Source organism: Colobus angolensis, unplaced genomic scaffold (assembly GCF_000951035.1).
Source record: "Colobus angolensis palliatus isolate OR3802 unplaced genomic scaffold, Cang.pa_1.0 Scaffold576, whole genome shotgun sequence".
Taxonomy (NCBI): Eukaryota; Metazoa; Chordata; class Mammalia; order Primates; family Cercopithecidae; genus Colobus; species Colobus angolensis.
Window position 1 is genome coordinate 143,714 of NW_012119332.1, and position 17,853 is coordinate 161,566.

Below are 17,853 nucleotides of genomic sequence, written 5' to 3' on the forward strand. Positions count from 1 at the left end.
TACAGTCAATTGATCTTCAATGAAGCAAACAGAAACATAAAGTGAGGAAAGGATGCCCTATTTAATAAATGGTGCTGAGATAACTGGCAAGCCATATGTAGAAGAATGAAACTGCATCCTCATATTTCACTTTATGCAAAATCAATTTAAGATGGATCAAAGACCTAAATCTAAGACCAGAAATCATAAATATTCTAGAAGACAACATTTTAAAAAAGCCTTCTAGACAGTGGCTTAGGCAAAGACTTCATGACCAAGCACCAAAAAGTAAATGAGACAAAGACAAAGATAAATAGATGGAACTTAATTAAACTAAAATGCTTCTACACAGCAAAATAAATAATCAGCAGATTAAAGAGACAACACACCAAGTGGAAGAAAATCTTTGCAAACTATGCATCCAACAAAAGAGTAATATCTAGAGTCTACAAGGAACACAAACAAGTCAGCAAGAAAAACAAAACAATCCCGTCGAAAAGTAGGCTAAGGACATGAATAGGCAATTATCAAAAGAAGATACACAAATGGCCAACAAATATATGAAAAAATGTTCAACATCACTAATTATCAGGGAGATGCACATCAAAGCCACAATGCAATACCACTTTATTCTTGAAAGAATGGTTATAACTTAAAAATAAAAACATAATAGATGTTGGCATAAATGTAGTGAAAGGGAACACTTTTACACTGAGGGGATAATGTAAACTAGTACAACCACTATGGAAAACAGTGTGGAGATTCCTTAAATAACTAAAAGCAGATCTATGATTATATCCAGCAATCCCACTACTAAGTGTCTACGCAGAGAAAAAAGAAGTCATTATATGAAAAAGACACGTGCACACACATGTTTACAGCAGCACAATTCACAATTGCAAAAATATGAAACCAGCACAAATGTGCATAAGTCAATGAGTGGATAAAGGAAATTTGATGTATATGTATACACCATGGAATACTACTCAGGCATAAAGAGGAACAAAATAATGGCATTCACAGCAACCTGGTTGGAGTTAGAGACCATTATGCTAAGTGAATTAGCTCAACAATTAAAAATCAAATATCATATGTTCTCATGTATAAGTGGGAGCTAAACCATGAAGATGCAAAGGCATAAGAATGACATACTAAATTTTGGAGACTCAGAGGGAATTATTGGAGGGAGGTGAAAGATAAAAGACTACACACTGAGAATAGTGTATACTGCTTGAATGATGGGTGCACCAAAGTCTCAGAAATCACCACTAAAGAAATTATTCATGTAATCAAATACGACCTCTTCCTCAAAAACCTACTAAAATAAAATAAAATGTGACTCATCACATAAGCAAAACTAAAGAAAAAACTACGTGATTATCTCAATAAATGCAGAAAAGATCTTTGAAAAAATTCAACATCTCTTCCTGTTAAAAACTCTCAATAAACTAGGTATTGAAGGAACATACCTCAAAATAATAAGAGCCACATATGACAAACTCACAGCCAATATTATACTGAATGGGCAAAAGCTGGAAGCAATTCCCTTGAAAACCAGCACAAGACAAAAATGCCCTTTCTCATCGCTCCTATTCAACATAGTATTGGAATTTCTGGCCAGGGAATCCAGGCAAGAGAAAGAAATAAAATGTTTTCAAAAAGGAAGAGAGGAAGTCAAACTATCCCATTTTGTAGATGACATGATCCTATATCTAGAAAATCCCATCATCTCAGCCCAAAAGCTTCTTAAGCAATAAGCAACTTCAGTAGTCTCAGGATATAAAATCAATATGCAAAAATTAATAGCATTTTACATATCAGCAATAAGCAAGCTGAGAGCCAAACCACGAATGAACTCCTATTTACAATTGCCACACACAAAAAAATAAAATACCTAGAAATACAGCTAACAAGTAAAATATAGTACCTCTTCAAGGAGAACTATAAACCACTGCTCAAATAAATCAGAGATGGCACACCAAAATAAAAAAAAAAAAAAATTCCACACTCATGGATAGAAAGAATCAATATTGTGAAAATGGCCATACTGCCCAAAGGAATTTATATATTCAATGCAATTCCCATTAAACTGCCACTGACGTTCTTCACAGTATTAGAAAAATTTTTTAAATTTATGAGGAACCAAAAATGAGCCCAAATAGCCAAGACAATCTCAAGCAAAAAGAACAAAGCTGAAGGCATCATGCTACCCAACTTCAAAATATACTACAGGACTACAGTAACAAAACAAAGTATGGTACTGGTACAAGAAAAGATGCATAGACAAATGGAACAGAATAGAGAATCCAGAAATAAGACTGCACACCTAAAACTGTCTGATCTTTGACAAACTTGACAAAAATGAGCAAAGAGGAAAGGATTCCCTATTTAGTAAATAGTGCTGGGAGAACTGGCTAGCCATTCACAGAAAACTGAAACTGGATCACTTCCTTTCACCCTATAGAAAAATAAACTCAAGATGAATTAAAGGCTTAAATGTAAAACCAAAAACTATGAAAACCCTAGAAGAAAACCTAGGCAATACCATTTAGGATATAGGGATGGACAAAGATTTCATGGCAAACATGACAAAAGCAATTGCACCAAAACTAAAAACTGACAAATGGAAAAAAAAAAAAACTATCAAAGTTTTACAGGCAGTCTTACAGACAGCAAGAAAACTTTTGCAGTCTGTTGATCTGACTCAGATCTAATACCTAGCATCTACAAGGAATTTAAACAGCTTTGCAAGAACAAAACAAACAACCTCATTAAGAAGTGGGTAAAGAACATGAACAGACATTTTTCAAAAAAAGACATACATGTGGCCAACAAACATATGAAAAATAGCTCAACATCAGGGAAATGCAAATCAAATCTAGAATGAAGCACCATCTCACACAGTCAGAATGGCTATTATTAAAAAGTCAAAAAACAACAGGTGCTTATGAAGTTGTGGAGTAAAAAGAATGCTACACTGGTTGATGTGAGTGTAAATTAGTTCAGCTATTGTGAAAAACAGTGTGGCAATTTCTCAAAGGCCTACAGACAGAAATACCACTTGACCCAGCAATCCTATTACTGTGTACATTCCCAAAAGAGTATAAATTGTTCTATTATAAAGACACATGCACATGTATGCTCATTGTAGCACTACTCACAATAGCAAAGACATGAAATCAACCTAAATGCCCATCAATGATAGATGGGATAAAGAAAATGTGGTACATATACACCATGAAATACTATGCAGCCATAAAAAAGGAGATAATGTCCTTTGCAGGGACGTGGATGGAGCTGAAGGCCATTATCATTGGCAAACTAATGCAGATAAAGAAAACCAAACTCTGCATCTTCTCACTTACAAGTGGGAGCTTAATGATGAGAACACATGGATGTATGGCAGTGGGCAGGGAACAACACACACTGGGGTCTGTCAGAGAGTGGCAGGTGGGAGGAGGGATAGGATGAGGAGGAATCAATCATGGATGCTGGGCTTAATACCTAAGTGATGGGATAATCTGTGCAGCAAACCACCATAACATACATTTAACTATGTAACAAGCCTGCACATGCTGCACATGTACCGCTGAAACAGAAAACCCACAGCCATCATACTCAATGGTCAATGACTGAATGTTTTCCCTTTGTAATCAGAAACATGACAAGGATGTTTGTTTAAAGTGACATGACATGGTTTACTTCAACCATTTCAATTCAAAATTGTACTGGAAGTTTTAGCCAGAATAATTAGGCAAAACAAAGGAGTAAAGTGTATCCAAATTGGAAAGGAAGAAGTAAAATTATCTCTGTTCACACATGATATTATATCATATATAGAAAATCTTAATGGATACACCAAAAAATCTCTCAGAGTTTATAAATAAATTCAGCAAACTTTCAAGAAACAAGATCAATATGCAAAAATTAATTGTATTTCTGTACACTAGCAACAAATAATCCAAAAGGGATATTAAGAAAACAATTTCACTTACAATACTATAAAGAATAATAAAATACTTAGTAATAAATTTAACCAAAGAGGTTAAAGACATGGACATTGAAGACTACAAAACATTGCTGAAAGAAATTAAAGAAGATCTGAATAAATAGAAAGGCATTCCATGTTCATGGATTGAAAGACATAATATTCTGAAGATGGTAGTACTGCCTAAAGCAATCTGCCAATTCAATTAAATTCCTATCAAAATATAAATGAACTTTTTGCACAAATGGAAAAGCTGATTCTAAAATTGATTGATATGAATTCATATAAAATTGCAAGGAATTCCAAATAACCAAAACAATATTGGAATAGAAAAACAAAATTGGAGGGCTCACTCTTCCCAGTTTCAAAACTTATTACAAATCTACAGTAATCAGAACAGTGTGGTACTAGTATAAAAATAGGCATTTAGATCATTGAAATATGATCAAGAATGCAGAAATAAGCCCAAACGTTTTTGGTCATTGATTTTTGACAAGCTACCAAGACCATTCAATGGGAAAGATGTTAACAGTAAGAGAAGTTTGTAAGCTAGGATCAAAGACTTAAACTATAAACAAAAAGTCTTGAACTCCTAAAAGAAAATGTGGAATGCATTTTCATAATCTTGGGTTTGGCAGTGGATTCTTTTTTTTTTATTATACTTTAAGTTCTAGGGTACATGTGCATAACGTGCAGGTTTGTTACATATATATACTTGTGCCATGTTGGTGTGCTGCACCCATCAACTCGTCAGCACCCATCAATTCATCATTTATTAAATGTGACACCAAAAGCACAAGTATCAAAGAAAAATAGATAACTTGGACTCATCAAAATTGAAAACTTTTGTGCCTCAAAGGACACTATCAAGAAAGTGAGCCATGCATGGTGGCTTGTGCCTATAATCCGAGTTACTCAGGAGGCCGAAGCAGGAACATCATTTAAATCCAAGAGTTCAAGGCTCCCGTGACCTATGATTGCACCACTGCACTATAGCCTTGATGACAGAGTGAGGCAACATCTCTAATAACAACAAAGTGATGAAACAATCTACAGAGTGGAAGAAAGTATTTGCAAATAACCTAGTGTTATTAATCTGGATTAGTATTAGTAATCTAATATATAAATAACTCTTAAAACTCAAGAACAAACAAACAAACACAAAAAACAGCCAGGTGCTTTGGCTCATGCCTATAATCCCAGCACTTTGGGAGGCCAAGGTGGGGTGATCACTTGAGTCCAGGACTTTAAGATCAGATTAAGGGTAATATGGCAAGACCTCATCTTTACTGAAAATACCAAAAAATTAGCCAGGTGTAGTAGTGTGCACCTATAGTCCCAGCTACTCAGGAGGCTGAGGCAGGAGGATCACTTGAGCCTGGGAGGCAGAGGTTGCAGTGAACCTAGATCACATCACTGCCCTCCTAGACAACAGAGAGAGACCAATCTCAAAAAAACAAAAGCAAAAACAAAACAAAACAAAAAAAAGGAAAACAGCCCAATTAAAAATGGGCAAAGTATTTGCATAAGCGGTTCTCCAAAGAAGGCATACAAATGGCCAACAAACATATAAAAAGATGCTCAATGTCATTAATCATTAGGGACATGCAAATTATAACCACAATGAGGTACTACTTTACACCCACTAGGGTGGCTATAAATTACAAAATAAAACAGAAAACAATGAGTATTGTTAAGGACATGGACAAACTGCAACCCTTATATATTGCTGATGGGAAAGTACAATTGGGCGGCCACTTTGGAAAAGAGTTTGGCACTTCCTCAGGAAGTTAAACATACACTGACTATATGACTTAGCCATTTCACTCTCAGTCATATATCTAAGCAAATTAAAAACATATATCCACACACGAAATTTTACACAATTGATTATAGCATTATTATTCTTAATAGCCAGAATGTAGATACAACCCAAATGTCCATTGACTGATGAATGGATCAATAACATGTGGTATACCCATACAGTGGAATATTATCTAGCAATCAAAAGAATGAATGTTACAGTATGGATTAATCTTGAAAACATTATGCTAAGTGAAAGAAATAATACACAGATGGTTATATATTATATGATTCCTTTTATATAAACTGTCCAAAATAGGTAAACCATAGAAATAGAAAGCAGGCTCCTGGTTTGTAGGGACCAGAGGATTGGGTAAATGGAAGTGGCTACTTAATGAGTACAGGGCTTATGTTTAGGGTAATAAAAATATTTTAGAAGTAGACAGAGTTGGTGGTTGCACAAACTGTTTTGTTTTGTTTTGTTTTGTTTTGTTTGAGACAGGGTCTCACTCTGTCACTCAGGCTGGAGTGCGGTGGCATGATAACAGCTCACTGCAGCCTCAACTCCCCAGATTCAAGCTATCCTCCCACCTCAGCTTCCCAATTAGTTGGGACTACAGGTGTGTGCCACCATATCTGGTTAATTTTTGTAATTTTTGTAGAGACAGAGTTTTGCCATGTTACCAAGGCTAGTCTTGAACTTCTGGGCTCAAGGAATCTACCCACCTCAGCTTTCCAAAGTACCGGCATTACAGGTGTGAGCTACCATGGCTGGCCTACACAGTATTTTGAATATACTACATGCCAATGAATGTACACTTTAAAATTGCTAATTTTAAAGTGATTTCTTTCAGTTAGCATAATGTTTTCAAGATTAATCTGTACTGTAACATTCATTCTTTTGATTGCTAGATAATATTCCACTGTATGGGTATACCACATGTTATTGATATATATATACATATTGATTATATATATATAATATATATATATATATATACACACACGCACACAGAGAGCGAGAGAGAGTTCATCACTAGAAGACTGCCTACAAAAAATACTAAAGGCAGTCCTTCATGCTGAAGTGAAGACACTAGGCAGTCATACGGATCCACACCCATTAATAGAGAGTACCACAAAAGGTAACTGCACAGGTAAATAAAAAAAGAGTATAAACTTATTTTTACTTGAAGCATCTTTCTGTAATCTGTTTAAAATAACTGCATAAAACAATGTGTATAAATATTGATGGGTTTATAATGTATAATAATGTAATTTGTATGACAGTAACAGTTCAAGGGAGGGCAGAGAGAAGTGAGTCACATAGGAGCAAGTCATTGCATGTATATGTTGAAGTCAATTTGGTATTAATCTGAACTAGATTTTTATAAGTTAAGATGTTAATTGTAATCCCCAGGGTGTTCCCTAAAAAGATGCCTCTTAAAATATAGACTGCTGGCAGAAACGTAAAATGGTGCAGCCAATTTAGAAAACAGTCTGGCAGTTTCTCAAAAAGTTAAACATAGAATTATTATACAATCCAGAAATTTCACTCCTAAGTATATACTTAAAATAATTTAAAACATGTCCACATAAAAACTTGTACTTGAATATTTATAGCGTCATTATTCATAATAGGCAATAAAAGAAAACAACTCAAATCAACTGATGAATAAAGTAGAACAGCTTTCTTCATGAGCAAATACACTTCTCAAGTATGCCTCAAAGAGATGAAGGACAGGGTCTTCATATTTGAATACAAAACACAATTGTTTTTTGCTGTGTCTACAGCTCACATCTGTAATTTGTTGTGCAGTTTATGAAGCCCCTTCATACCTACCTGTTGCAAAGATGAAAAACGTGATGCCAGAAGTCACACAGCAAGTCAGAGGCCTAAGAGAGAATTACACCCATCACCCAACTCCTTGTCCAGGAATGAGCCACCATATCACAATGGAACTTAATGAAATAAAATGAAACAAGAGAGGGATCTTGTAGTGATTAGTGATAGAAATATGCCTTCATCTGCAGAATATAATTAGTTCAAAGGTGTTTATCTGAGGCCCAGAAAAGACTAACTTGAAGGGATTCAACTGAATTTGAGGTATGAACTCATGCTGATTAGCCCAAAAGGTCTCAAGAAAAAAATTAATTTAAATGGTTCATGTTAGTACCAAGAGAATGTTGTAAAATAAGTTTTCCTGGATTGGTAGTGTCCCACATATCTGGCAGAAGCTGATTTCAATTGAAATCCTCTCCGGGGAAATGCCTCAAAGAATTTCCACAGGCAATATTTTAAGGAAAATGATAATCTCACAATCAAAGTATCATGAGTGAAAGCCAGTAAAAACAATAAAAAGTAGAATCATATATCTTGTATCTTGAGATGCTGGAATTACTAGACACGGAATGTAGAATAACTAAAATAATTTAATATTTTTAAAAGTGAAATAGAAGTTTTAAAAATAGAAGTAAGAGCCTGGGCTTGGTGACTCACGCCTGTAATCCCAGTACTTTGGGAGGCTGAGTCGGGTGGATCACTTGAGGTCAGGAGTTCGAGAACAGCCTGGCCAAGATGGTGAAACCCCATCTCTACTAAAAATACAAAAGTTAGCTGGGCATGGTGGCACGCTCCTGTAGTCCCAGCTACTCAGGAGGCTGAGGCAGGAGAATAGCTTGAACCTAGGAGGCATGCAGTGAGTCAAGATCACACCACTACACTCCAGCCTGGGCAACAGAGGGACACTCTGTCTCAAAACAAAACAAAACAAGCCAAATAAACAAAAAATTCCATATATATACGTGTGTGTGTGTGTGTGTGTGTACGTGTGTGTGTGTGTGTGTGTGTACGTATGTGTGTGTGTGTGTGTGTGTGTAATAAGAAACTAGAAAGATTATCCAACCCAGCCAGATCAATGTAGTTAAACCTCATCTCTACAAATAATTTTTAAAAATTAAACAGGAGTGGTGGTGCATGTCTGTGATCCCAGCTACTTGGGAGGCTGAAGTGGGATGATCACTTGAGCCTGGGTGGTTGACACTGCAGTGAGCCATTGTGCCACTGCAGTGTGCCACTGCACTCCAGCATGGGTTACTGACTGCGACCCTATCTCAAGAAAAAAAATTGTCTAAGAAGTTTTGATATAACTTGTAGAAATAAAAATGTAATAATTGATATTAAATATTCAATGAACAGATCACAACTAAAAAGAGAATTCGTGAACTAGAAGGTATTTCCAAAGAAATAATCTAGATTGCAAGATGGAGTCATAAAGAAAGGGAAACTATGAAAGAGGGGTTAATACACTCAGAAAAAAAGAACGAGACACAGCAAAGTAGGTAATAGAGACAATAGGAAGGAAGCAACATTTGAATACAACATGCCTCCGAATTTCCAAGAATTGTTGAAAGGTACCAATCTTCAGAACAATGGGGTGCAATAAATTTCCACCAGAATAAATAAAATGAAACCTAGGGCTGGTATCATCATAATGAAACTACAAAACTCTTCCCCGCCCCCTCAAAAAAAAGTTCTCAAGAACGACCAAAGATTAAAGACAGAGCCTGCAAAGAAATGAAAATTAGAGTGATTATTATTCAAAATCAATAATGGAAGCCAGAAAACAGTAGAATGGCTTTAATGTGCTAAAGAAAATAACCTTCAATCTAGAATTAAATACCCAGGAAAATTTTCTTTCAAGATCAAGGGTAGTGGACATTTTCAGACAAGCAAAAACAGGAAGGGTTTACCACCAACAGACATTTTCTAAAGGAGAAAATTCAAGTGGATAGAGTTCTAATCTAAGTGAAGGGCATAAGATTCAAGAAGAAATAATGAGCAGACATTGGCAAATGTTTAGGTAAATCTAAACATGCACAGGTTGTATTAAACAAAGCCAATGTCTAATTTAAGGGAGGTAAAAATAAAATGGAACTAATGTAATTGACAAAAAAGTATATAAGTGGAAATGGATGATTGAAGTTAAGCTATTCTAAGGTCCTCTTATGGTTTTGGAGGAATAGTAAAACATACACTAAAAGTAGACTTGTTAGTTACACATGCATATTAAAATAAAAGTAAAGTCTAAAAGAATTGACAGATCATATAACTTTCAAATGATAGATGGAGAAAAACAGAGTAAGAAGGAAAATCTCCAATCATTTCAAAATATGATGTATTAGAGTTCTCCAGAGAAAAAGAATAGGAAAGATAGACAGATGATATGTGGATAGATTCATAGATAGATAGATAGATAGATAGATAGATAGATAGATAGATAGATAGATAGATAGATAGATAGATAGATAGAGATAAGGAAAGATTTATTATGAGAATTAGCTCATAGGATTACAGAGACTGAGAAGTCCCACCACACACTATCTCCAAGCTGAAGAACCAAAGAAGCCAGTAGTGCAACTCAGTTCAAATCTGAAGAATCAAGAACTAGGGGAGCTGATGTCATAACACTCAGTCTCAGGCCAAAGGCCCGAGAAGCTGGGGGACTGCTGGTGCAAGTCCCAGAGTGTGAAGACCCAGGAACCTGGAGTTCTGGTGTTCAAGGGCAGAAGAGGATAACTGTCTAAGCTCCAGAAGACAGAGATCAAATTTACCTTTCCTCTGCATTTCTGTTCGATCCAGGTCCTCAACAAATGGTTCCCACCTACATTGGTTGAAGAAAGATCTCCTTTACTCAATCCACTGATTAAAATGACAATCTCTTCTGTAAATATTCCCACAGATATACCCAGAAATAATGTTTACCAGCTATCTGGGTATCCCTTAATCCAGTCAAATTGACACCTAAAGTTAACCATCATAAATTCATCACTTGTCGTGCATGTTGCTGAGTCCATGCATATGGACGTCTATCCCTTTCATCAGGGCTAATTTGTTCCTGAGCCCATTGCATGATGACAGGTGTGGCTAGGGGAAAAGGCTGACTGGTATCCACAGAAGGAGTTATCCTATCTATCTCATTATTAAAATCCTCCTCTGATGAGGTTATTCTTTGGTGAGCATTCACATGGAAGACAAACATACTTTGCTCACACAGACAAGTCTATCTATTTACCTCCTCCCTGTATTTATTTGTTACCAATTTTCGAAACATGTTCCTTCCAAGCCCCTGACCATCCAACCAAATCACTGGCTACAGCCCATGAATTGGTACATAATCACACATCTGACAATTTCTCCTTCCAAGCAAAATACACAACCAGTTTCACATCTCAAAGTTCTGAAAACTGGAAATATTTCCCTTCACTACTCTGCTACAGTAGTGTCACAGAAAGGGAGTGTAGTGTTATAGCTGTCTACTTCCAGGTGGTGCCTGCATATCCTGCGGGACTATCTGTAAACCAGATTCTAGTCTTCTCTTTCTCTGTCAACTGATGGTAGGGTATTCCCCATATGGTCATAGGTGTAGGCTATGAGAAAGAAGGCAGGAGTGAAAACCATCGGCATTTAAGCCACTTCATGTAACTTACTTGTGACTTCAGGGCATTCTCAGGCTAGATCACATATATATTCCTTCCATTTAATAATGGAATGCTGCTGTGCACACCAAACTTTATAACTTGGAGGGTCAATAACACACAGTTCATGCTGTGCAGCGGAGGTTGCATGGTAACTTGGTGGCCCATGGTCAAATGTTCAGTTTATTCTAAGGCCCAGTAGCAGGTCTAAAGCAGTCTCTAAAAAGGAGACTAGTTACTTGTAGATGCTGATAGGGCCTTGCTCCAAAATTCTAAAAGCCTGCACTGCAGTTGACCTATAGAGGCCTGCCAAAAATCCTATCTACTGCTGACACCTCAAGCACCAGTGAAGCTACTGGATCATATGACTCAGGTGGCAGAGAAGCTTGTACAGAAGCATGGACCTTTTGTGGAGCCTGCTCATGTTCTGGGCCTCACCCAAAACTAGCAGCTTTTCAGGTCACGTGTTAAATGGACTGGAGTAATGCACCCAAATGAATATGTTGCCTCCAAAATCCAAATAGGCCGAATAGGTATTGTGCTCCTTTCTTGGCTGTAGGAGAGGCCAGATGCAACAACTTATCCTTCACCTTACAAGGAATATCTCTACATGTCCCATGCCACTGGACCCCTAGAAATTTTACTGAGGTATAAAGCCCCTGAATTTTGGTTAGATTTATTTCTTGCCTTCTGACATGCAAATGTATTACCAGTAAGTCTAAAGTAGTTGGTACTTCTTGCTTAGTAGGTCCAATCAGCATAATGTCATCAACGTAATGAACCAGTGTAATATCTTGTGGAAGGGAAAGGCAATCAAGTTCCCTGCAAACTAAATTATGACATAGGGCTTAAAAGTTGATACACTTCCCAAGTAGGTCAATGAAGATGTACTGTTGCCCTTGCCAGTTGGAAGCAAACTACTTCAGGTGGGCTCGTGGACAGGTATGGATAAAAAGCCATTTGCCAGATCAATAGCTGTCCACCAGGGACTAGGAAGTATGTTAATTTGCTCAAACAATGAAACCATATCTGTTACAGCAGCTGCAGTTAGAGTCACCACTAAGTTAAGTTTACTGTCATTCTGTGAGATCCATCTGTCTTTCACATGGCCACATTGGCCAGTGGAAGGAAGATATGGTGGGAATCACTGCCCCTACATTATTGAAATATTTGATGATAGCACTAATATCTGCAATACCTCCAAGAATGCAATATTGCTTTTGATTTACTATTTTCCTAGGTGGAGGCAGTGCTAATGGCTTCCATTTGGCCTTTCCCACTACAGTAGTCCTTGCTTCACAGGTCAGGGAACCAATGTGGTGAATCTGTCAGCTGCTAAGTATACCTATTGCAATTATTCTGGAACTGGGGAAATAACCACAAGATGGATTCAGAAACCCACTGGACTTACTATGAATCAAACCTGAGCTATTGATCATCTGATGTCCATAAGCCCCTACTCTTACTAGAGGATCATGGTGATGTTTTGGGTCTTTTGAAATTAATATCAGTTTGGAGCCAGTGTTCAGTAGTCCCCCAGAGGTCTGATTACTTCTTATTCCCCAATGTGCAGTTACTCTTGTGAAAACCTATAGGCCCCTTTGGGGAAGGCTGTAAGAAAGATTTACAGTATAAATTTTTGGTACTGTAACAGAGTCTTTCCTCTAGGGGACCCAGCCTCCACTTCATTCAAGGAATTATGGGTCAGTAACCTAGCTCAAGTCTGGGAATTGATTGAAGGGCCATGTTTCTCTGCTTTTATGATTTGAGTTAGGCTTTTGTTCCCCTGACCTGAGAGTTTTTGCTTATACAGGACAAGTTAGTAGTAGGTTTCCGATTTATTTAACCTCTAGGAACGCATGAGTAACTAACTAATGCAATAGATCCACAAAAGTCAAACTATTCTGATTGTTGCTTTGACTCGCCTCTTCTTTACAGCACCTACACCTACATTGACTTTGGTGTTTAAGTGCTGTCACTTGGCCATCACTGCCCCAGGATTCAATTATTCCCATTGCATTCCAGTTTTACAACTGAGTTCAGGCGCAGTGGCTCCCACCTGTAATCCTAGCACTTTGGGAGGCCAAGGTGGGTGGATCACCTGAGATCAGGATTTCAAGAGCAGCCTGGTCCAACATGGTGAAACCCAGTCTCTACTAAGAATACAAAAATTAGCCAAGCATGGTGGCGGGCACCTGTAATCCCAGCTACTTGGGAGGCTGAGGCAGGAGAATTACTTGAACCTGGGAGGCGGAGGTTGCAATGAGCCGAGATTGTGCCCCTGCACTCCAGCCTGGGCAAAAGAGTGAGACTCTGCCTCAAAAAAAAAAAATTACAACTGAGTGAGTGCATTTTCCACTATAAGGTTTGGCCTGCAGAGAAGAGCAATCACAGAGCTCTTCAAGAATGCTAGAGCTCCCCTTAGAAATCTCTTTCTCAAAGTACTGGTGAAAGGTATATCTCTGGATCCTCTGAGTGTGAGTGGATAACTCTTAACTGAGAAATCCACTCTAGCATTCTAATCTTCCTAAGACTTTGAATCCCTTTCTCTATGATGAACGAAGGGAGATTGGGCATCTCTGACTTGCTCATTGTGGGCCATTTTTTTAACAGTCAATGAAAGAAATCAAGCTCTGTAAAATGTTTAAAAATATTTATTCTGAGTCAAATATAAATAACCATGGACTAATGCCCAGTCTCAAGAGGTCGTGAGAACATGTGCCCAAGGTGATTGGGTTATAGCTAGACATACGCTGGGCCTCAAGGGAACCTACTGCCTTGAAGGAAAGAACCCATTCCTGTCAGCATAAATCACCTGTTAACTGAAGAACCCTTGGTCCCTGAAGAACCAGCAGTGATACCCAGGTACTACATCAAGGGCCTGGGTGAGCCTCTGACACTAGCTAGCTTCAGGTGAGACTCAGCGCATTCCCAGCTGTGGAGACTATGGTGCAAAATTCCTTCTCGAGAAAAGCAGTGGGAAAAGTAAACAGGGCTTTGTCTTCCACCTTAGGTACCAACACCACCACAGAGGGGAAAATAACCACATGGGCTCCTGGGGCCCCAATTCCAGGACTAGACTCTTGGATGACATTTCTGGACCTGTTCTGGGACAGAGGGGAGTCTACTACTCTGAAGGGTGAGTCCCAGACCAGGCAGTATTTACCACAACCTGACTTAAGAGACCATGGGTCATAAGGGAACACTGGTGGTAGTCTGGCAGTACTCCTCATGGCCAGCAGTGGCAGTGCCTCCTTGCCTTTGGAAAAGGGAGGCTCCTCTGCCTTTAAAAAGAGGAGGAAAGAGCAGAAAGAATTGTGTCTTGTGGTTTGAGTGCCAGATCAGCCACAATACAACAGAATACCAGTAGACTTCTAAGATTTTTGGCTCTAGTTCCTGAGTCCCACACAGCACTTCTGGACCAATCTGGGGCCTGGAGGACCTTGCCACCTAAAGGGAAGGACACAGGCCTGCCTGGCTTTCCCACCTGCTGATTGTAAAGCCCAGGGCCTTGAGTAAACATAGATAATAGCCAGGGAATGATTACATGACTAGAGCAGGCCTTTAACAAGACTCAGTGCTGTACTGGCTTCAAGTCTGATCCCGTGCAGTCATAGTGGTGGTGGTCGCAGTGGTGCCTGTGTCACTCTACCCCCAAATTTAGGTGGTTCAGAACAGAGACAGACTCTGTATGTTTGGGAGAAAGCAAGGGAAGAGAACAAGCATCTCTGTCTGGTAATCCAGAGAAATTTTCCAAGCCTTGTCCAAGACCATAAAGTTGTTACCTCTATGAGTCTGTAAAGACCACAGGCTTGTAAAGCCAGGCTTGGGATGCACCCTAAAGCAGAATCAGCTTACATCACAAAACCCAAATCCCTTCAAATAACTTGAAAACAAAGAATGATGGCTACAAATAAGCCCAGACAATAAAGACTACAATAAATACCTAACCCTTCAATGCCCAGACACCCTGAAGAACATCCACTAGCATCAGCACCAGCCAGGAAAACATGATCTCACCAAATGAACCAAATAAGACAACAGAAATTAATCCTGGAAAAACAGAGATATGTGACCTTTTAGACAGAGAATTCAAAATAGCTGTGTTGAGGAAACTCAAAGAAATTCAAGATAACACAGAGAAGACATTTAGAATTCTATCAGATAAGTTTAACAAACAGATTACAATAGTTAAAAACAATCAAGCAGAAATTTTGGAGCTGCAAAACACAATTGGCATACTAAAGAATGCAACAGTGCCCTTTAATAGCAGAATGAACCAAGCAGAAGAAAGAATTAGTGAGCTTGAAGACAGGATATTTGAAAATACACAGTCAGAAGAGACCAAAAAAAAATAAAAATAAAATAAAAAACGGTCGGGTGCAGAAGCTCATGCCTGTAATCCCAGCACTTTGGAAAGTCAAGGCAGGCGGATCACTTAAGGTAAGGAGTTTGAGACAGGCCTGGCCAACATGGCAAAACCCAGTCTCTACTAAAAATACAAAAATTAGCCAGGTGTGGTGGCAGACATTGGTAATCCCAGCTACTCTTGGGGGAAGCTGAGGCAGGAGAATCACTTAAACTCAGGAGGCAGAGGTTTCAGTGAGCTGAGATTGTGCCATTGCGCTCCAACCTGGGTGACAGAATGAGACCCTGTCTCAAAAAGAAAGAAATAAATAACAATAAAGCATGCCTGCAGGATCTAGAAAATAGCCTCAAAATAACCAATCTAGAGTTATTGGCCTTTAAGAGGAGGTAGAGGAAGAGATAGGCATAAAAAGTTTATTCAAAGGGATAATAACAGAGAACTTCCTCACCCTAGAGAAAGATATTAATATCCATCTACAAGAAGGTTATAGAACCCTAGGTAAATTTAACCCAAAGAAGACTACCTCAAGGAATTTAATAATCAAACCCCCAAAGGTTAAGGGTAAAGAAAGGATCCTAAAAGCAGCAAGAGAAAAGAAACAAATAACATAAAATGGAGCCCCAATACGTCTGGCAGCAGACTTTTGAGTGGAAACCTTACAGGCCAGGAGAAAGTGGCATGACATTTGAAGGGAAAATCTTTTACCCTAGAATAATATATTTGGAGAAAATGCCCTCCAAACGTGAAGGAGAAATACTTTCTCAGACAAACAAAAGCTGAAGGATTTCATCAATACTAGACCCATGCTACAAGAAATGCTTAAGTGAGTACCTCAACCAGAAAGAAAAAAGACCATTAATGAGCAATAAATAATCATCTGAAGGTACAAAACTTGCTGATAATAGTAAGTACACAGGAAAACACAGAATATTATAACACTGTAACTGTGGTATGTAAACTACACTTAACGCTAAGTAGAAAGACTAAATGATGAACCAATAAAAAAAAATAACTAAGACAACTTTTCAAGACATAGTCAGTACAATGAAATATAAGTAAAAGCAACAAAATGTTAAAAAGGAGGGGAATGAAGTTAAGGCATATTTTTGTTAGTTTCTTTTTCTGCTCATTGGTTTGTGTATGCAAAGAGTGTTAAGTTGCTATCAGGTTAAAATAATGGGTTGTAAGACAGTATTTGCAAGCCTCATGGTAAACTCAAACCAAAAATCATAGAATGGATATACAAAAAAAGAAGCAAGAAATGAAATCATATTACCAGAGAAAATTATCTTTACTAGAGGAAGACAGGAATTAAAGAAAGAAGGAAGAAAAGATTACAAAACAAACAGAAAAAAAAATAACAGAATGGCAGGAATAAGTCTTTATTTATCAATAATAACATTGAATGTAAATGGACTAAACTCTTTAATCAGAAGACATAGACTGGCTGAATGCATGTAAAACTATGCTCATTGGTCTGCTGCCTACAAGAAACACCCTTAACCTTTAAAGACACACATAGACTGAAAATAAAGGAATAGAAAAAGGCATTCCATGCCAATGGAAACCAAAAAATCAAGAGTAGCTACACTTACATCAGAAAAAATAGATTTTAAGAAAAAACCTATGAGATACAATGAAGTTCACCGTATAATGATAAAGGGGTCAATTTAGCAAGAAGATACAATAATTTTAAATATATATGAACCTACCTCAGGAGCACTCAGATATATAAGGGAAATATTATTACAGCTAAAGAGAAAGATAGACCCCAATATAATAATAGCTGGAGACTCAAAAACCCCACTTTCAGCACTGGACAGATCTTTCAGATGAAATCAGCAAAGAAACATCAGACTTAATCTTCACTACAAACCAAATAGACCTAATAGATATATACAGAACATTTCATCCAGGAGCTGCAGAATACACATTCTTTTCCTCAGCACATAGATCAATCTCACAGATAGACCATATGTTAGGTCACAAAGCAAGTCTGTTTTAAGAGACTTGAGTCTGTTCCTCCAAAATCTGGAATACGACAAGGATGCCCACTGTCACCACTATTATTCAACATTGTACTGGTATGAGCCCATTTTCACACTGCTTTAAAGAATTACCCGAGACTGGGTAATTTATAAAGGAAAGTCAAAAAATTGAAAATATATGAAGCATCTTCTCTGACCACAATGGAATAAACCTGCAAATTAATAACAACATAAATTTTGGAAACTATACA